The following is a 6,000-nucleotide window of genomic DNA, read 5'->3' on the forward strand; positions in this document are numbered from 1 at the left end:
TGGGGCAGAACGGGCAGTGGGTTGTGCTAGGAAGCCCCCTAGAACTTCATATCAAGGCCTTCAAAAGACCTTCCCTTCTCTACCTCAAGAAATAATTTCCCAGCAGCCTTTGGTGACGAGAAATACAGTATGTGAAGTAATAAATAGTGGCCTTCAAATGAATAAAAATAAGATTCCAATAAAGAGCTTTATTTCATACCTTTTTGGACCTTGGCAGCTTGTACCACATTTCACTCAATCAAACTATGTGAAAGGGAGGAGGACAGAACATGCAATAAGAAATACCATCATTTTTGAGCATTCAGTCCTGTGCCAAGCATATTGCATGCATCACCTTGTTCAGATAACAATCACCCTGAGAGGAAGGTTCTGTCCCTATTATATATGGGAAGGAACTGAAAGAGAGGATAAGTAACTTGCCAACATCTCTCTGCTAATAAATGGTGAATTTGTGATTCTATCGAGATCTGACTCTTAAGTCTGTCGTTGGTTGATTATACTTTAAACATATTAAATTCCCTGGGCACTTACCAGGAAATTTCGAGGGCAAGCGGAGTCATCCCCTACGACTAATCAGATAGCAAAGGGCTGAGTTAAAATACAGCTTGTTGGTTTGCTCAAATGTCTCTATTCTCTTCTGATTCTCACTGTTCTTTGACCAGTAGACACACAGGGCTTCATGGCTTCCAGAGAGGACCAGCGTGATGGGCACCCCCAGGGCACTAGGCCAGCTGTGGCTCTGGGAAGGGCAGCTGGAATACTTTTCTCGTTCTTGACTATAAGTGTATTAGTAAAAAAAACTCTTCTCAAGGCTAAACTATGGATATGTTAAAGCTACAGAAAAATAAAGGACCCATAGTCTTTCTCCTGGCACCTAAAAAGGCACAAGCAGAAAGGTTTGGCAAGCTGTCTGTCCATCTCGTAAAATTTCCCTTCAACTTGATGATATGTTCATTTCCAGAATATGGCAATCCTGGCAGGAGCGCACTATCCTAGGCAAACAAATGGACACAGCAGCATGTTGTCATCCTTTTTTCTAGCACACAGGTGTTTGAAAGATTGTTTCCAGGTTGCCTGAGTTCTCTGTGCTTCCTCAGTTGGCTTTTCCTGGGTTAAAACTTCAGAATATCATCAATCTCCCCACTGCTGGAAGAGCTGTGTGCTCCCCCAGGAATGACATCAGGCTCCCCAGGACATCCATTAGTTGAGGTTACGAAAGGACCACAGAGCACTGGAATGGTAATTTCCTACGTGGGACCCCAGTGACCCAGAGCCAGCTAGCTCAGCTGGTCTGAGCATGTGGCTAATGAGGGAAGGGTCATGGTTTCACTCCTGTGCGGGCCAATTAGTGTCACGTGGAAACGCACGCTCTGGGGGCATCAGACAGCAGCCTCACGTGTGTATGACATTGGTCACCAGGATGACTCAGTGTAGCCATCATCACCATCAGAAACCCAAGCCAAAGCCTTCTTTCTTATTATTACATAGCCCGTTGTTTCCAAAACTTGGGTCATTTTTAGAGCACCTTCATGATTTTTGCTTTATCCTAAGTAAACCACTGCGTTTTTATTTAGTCAGTATTTTTCTATAAATTGACTCACTTTTTAGCTTACATTTAAAAGGGAGCTGTGCGTCACTACCCTCAATGGAAAATTGGGAAATTTACCTTAAATTGAAAGTTCGCATTAAAATATTACAACTATTAAAATGTTTCTCTTCATACTATCTGCAGACACCTCCTGAACCAAAAGTGATGTATTGTGCGTTAATAAATGTTGCAGGTATATAAGCTGAGTATGTTATATAATACATTGTTCTGTAATAAAATGGTCACATCAGCAAAAACTATTATAAAGCTATTGCTTTATTGGAAAGAGCTGGGATCAGTGGGGAGTTTCACACTTGAAGTGATGAGGTTATTCTTGCAGGAATTTCAACAGCAAAGGTCTTTCTAATAGCCATAAATGTGTAGCTATAAAACCTAAACTCTGAACAAATCCAGGGTTTAATTTACATCTAGTTTTTGCTCAAAAGTCGTGGCTTTCGTTCCCGCTCTCCATTGATATTATCATTAGCCCTGTGCTTCTTACCCATCCTTATCGTTATCCCCGTTTCATGGGAAACAAAGCACAAACATGCAACACAGATGTGTTGACTGCATAGCATCCTTGCTTCCTTCCAGTGATGAGCCACTTCCTGCTAATCTCCCTGGTTGCCAGTTCCTTATGGAGATCAAAATACAACCTGTCGTGGCGTTGGTAATAAAAACATTCTCTAATTAGTTGAGTGTGTTACATACAGTCCAGTTATGAAAATGTGCACTGGGGGAAAAATACACATGCACACACACACACACACACACGGGCCTCTTCAGGGTGGAGAGAGAGCCTGACCACTAGCATTTTTGAGGTTCCCAATACATTAAAAAAATGAAGACCTGTCAAAGCAGCATTGTAAAAGTTGTGTGTATTTTACAAATTCAGGTTGAATGATGGACAGCTTTCAATCCTCTCTGTGTACCTGTGAGTGGCAGTGCAGCCTCTCTTGGAGGTAGAGCCCCAGGTCTGGATGTGAGGTCTCTGTGAATGTGAGGTCTAAAGGGTCCTTCCTCCTGCCCCCCTGGTCAGGTGATGAGCCCCACCAGGAGCATTGACTTAAATAAGGAGCTGGGTTCACATGGACCATAAGGCAGAGCGTGACATTTTAGCAATGTGAAAACTCATTTGGGGTATAGAAGGGTGGGAAGGTGAATAGCGTTCATATTTCTTCTCATGTCCCCCTTACTTTGTGGATTCTTGCTGCAGTCACTCCTATTATTTCAGTAATAGTCACTCCTATTATTTCAGTGCTACTTGGGTTAACCCACTTTACTGGCTTCTACACCATCCGTGGAAAGCCATTAATTGGTAGCAAGAGGGCCAGGCCATTTTATAAGTGCCAGAAGACTTACTTAGACCAGGAAATCAAAATACGAAGAAGCAGGAATGCAATTATCGCTTTCTTCCATTGCACGTGGACCCAATGACTTTAAACACACATACGCTCGCATAGTAAAGATCAGGGAAAGGATGCCATGCCATTAACATCTACAGTGTTCTCAGACAGTATTTGCTGGAACAGTAAGATGGTGTAACTGGGGAGGGTTGTGTATGTATTTTTATGAAATAGTACAGAAAGCAAATACTTGAGAATGATCTATTAGGATACTGTTTTTATGGCCTTGTTCTAAGACTGATGCATACTTGTGATCTTTGCCTCTGAGAGCAGGAAGCGATTAGTTCATTTGGTATTCTGTGCGAGGAATCTGAGGCCCACATTAAGGCCTCTTTCCTACCCTTGCCAGGTCCAATTATGCCTCAGCAAGTCCTCTCACCTCCTCCTCCCTTTCCCTAGAGTTCATCTGAGCACATCTGTTGCTCCATGAAAAGTATTTTGGCAGAAGCTGCCTCCCCTGGGAGTCATCTGCCCTGACTGGTTTAGAACTGCTTTTACTTACTTTATTACAAAAAAGGCATACATATATGTTATTAAAATATATATTAATATATATATATTTATGGTGAGAGAGAGAGAGTTATGTACCTTTATGTATGAATATGCGTGTTATTTTAACAGACTAACGTTTTGACATCCAACCACGAATGATGTAGAGATTCCAGTTCCAAAGTGGTTGGGAGACACAACTGTAAACTTTCACGTGCTAGAGGAAGAGCCTGGCATTCTGGATGTTTCTTTCCAGCTCTGCCTTCCACTCTCAGTCCTCCGTGGGTGTAACCCTCAGGTATCATACCTCAAATCTAGGCTCTCTTGCACTGAGTGTCTTTTCAACAATTAATGTTAACTCTTCATTTTGAAAGGTCTTACCGATGACCTAGTAGACTTATCTCAGGTCACAGAGATCTTACCAGAATGTAATGTGCCTGGGGACTCATCCTGCACGGGACTGCCAAATGGTAAGCCATGGCATCTTGAATTATATAACTGCTGCCTCAGTTCTTAGGATGGCTGGGACCTCTGGGCCAGCCACCTCTAGTCACAAGCATCAATGGCTTCTTCATCAGGGTCCCTCCGGGATGCTGAATGGAGCAAGCTACATAGGCACGTGAACATTGAACCTGGCGAGCCTGATGACATCCAAATTGTTATATATACTGCATGTCGAGGAGCTGAGTGCCACAGCTGAGAAGTGGCTTCACATCTCAAAGCCACTGGTGACAGATGCCTCTGCCCATCATGGCCAGAGTTACAGGGGGGCTACTGAAGGGGTTCGTGTGCCAGGTGCCCCAGATGTCAGCACCAGCAACGTCATTCGCAGGGCCCAGTGAAAAATGAAAATGCAGGGCCCCTTGCCCAAAAATCATTTTAAGGTGACGACAACAGAGCATTAAAGCAAGTATGACGTCCTCCCAAGCTTCCATGTAGCTGGCCCTGCGAGAAGGACAGCACTCGGCCAGAGTGGAGCCAGTCGGAAATATAACAGGAGCTGGTTGGGGGCACGGGAGGGGGCAGGCCCAGCACCATATCTGTCCTCACAGACATGGATGGACTCTTCTCTGTGACTGACATGCCCTTCCAGTGCTTAGCAACTAACCATGCATGAGCCGCCTATGAATTAAAACATTACCATCATTTTAAAATACTTTATTTGAGAAAGTTTCCAAAGATTTTAAATCCGTTCACACAATTTCAAAAAATTTCAACAGTGCAGTTGTCAATGAAAGAAAATGAAGAATTGTTAGATTCTTTAAATATGACTCAAATGTTGTAAAATTTGGCATGGTTTAAAATTTTTTTTTTTTTTTAATATCCCTTGGGTTAACAAAGTTCATAGGAAGTGATGACTAGCAAGAATTTGAAGAGATCATGATTAAAAAGTCTTGATTGGATTAAAAGAGTCATCAGGAATTGCTATTTCAAGTATATAACCTGACATTAAAAAGCTGTATTCATAAAAAGCAAATGCAAATTCCTCATTAAAAATGAAAGAGATTATTTTTTAGAATTTGTATACAAATTCAGTTTTTAATACCTTCCCTAAATTTTGAATTTCATTTCTTATATAACAAAGAATAATGAAGGCTTTTGCTATGCCCCATATAGATGGCCCAATTCCCCACCAGTTTACCCCAGTGTGTACCTTAAAATATCATTTTCTGTGTGTGTTACAAAGTGAAAAGTGTTGTAAGCAGCAATCTATCCAGCAGCTCTCTGGAGTCTGAAGCGACTCATCTGCTTTCGCCCACTGAGATTTGACTTGGGAAATCCTGACTGTAACATTATTCAACCATGGGGACAATTAATAGTACTTCACAGAGCTATTGACATGATTACATGTGATACTGAATGTAAAGTGCTCAGAACAATGTCTGGAACGTAGGAAACACTCAATGGCAGTTACTATTCCCTGGCACCTTGGATAACCATTAAGTTGACAAACTGTTATTCTGTCTACAGTGCCTCAGCTCTGTTCTTGACCTTATTTTCCATTCTTCCTCTTCCACCCCGCCATAATTTAGCGTTACTGCTCATTTGACAGTTATAATTAGCCTCTTTGTTTGTCTTTCAGATTCCAGTGTCTTCATTTTTGACTCATCTTGTTCAATTAAGACACTTTAGGCAGCAAGTAACAGCATATCCAACTGAAACTTCCTCTTTCATACATTAAGACTTTTGAAGTTTCCAGAGTTGGTTCAGCATTCAACAATATCAGGGCTCAAGTTAGGGAGGGAAAGAAAGAGGTGTTTTGTTTGTTTTGCTTTCCTGTCATAGTCTTAGTAAGCTGCTATCACTCCAAGTTTGGTCACCTCCACTCACAATGACATCCAAAAGCATGGAGGAAAGAGGAGTTCCTTTTATCAGAGTGGAAAATTCTTCCAGAAAGCCTCTTAGAGTTCCTCAGAACACATCTACCTTAACCCAGTCATAGGCAAAGAGCAATGGGATTACAATAACTGCTTTAGGCATGTCGTCATTTATCATTGGGCCTGGGCCTGTCTCCCC

The sequence above is a fragment of the Rhinolophus hipposideros genome (genome assembly GCF_964194185.1).
Source record: "Rhinolophus hipposideros genome assembly, chromosome: 23".
NCBI lineage: Eukaryota > Metazoa > Chordata > Mammalia > Chiroptera > Rhinolophidae > Rhinolophus > Rhinolophus hipposideros.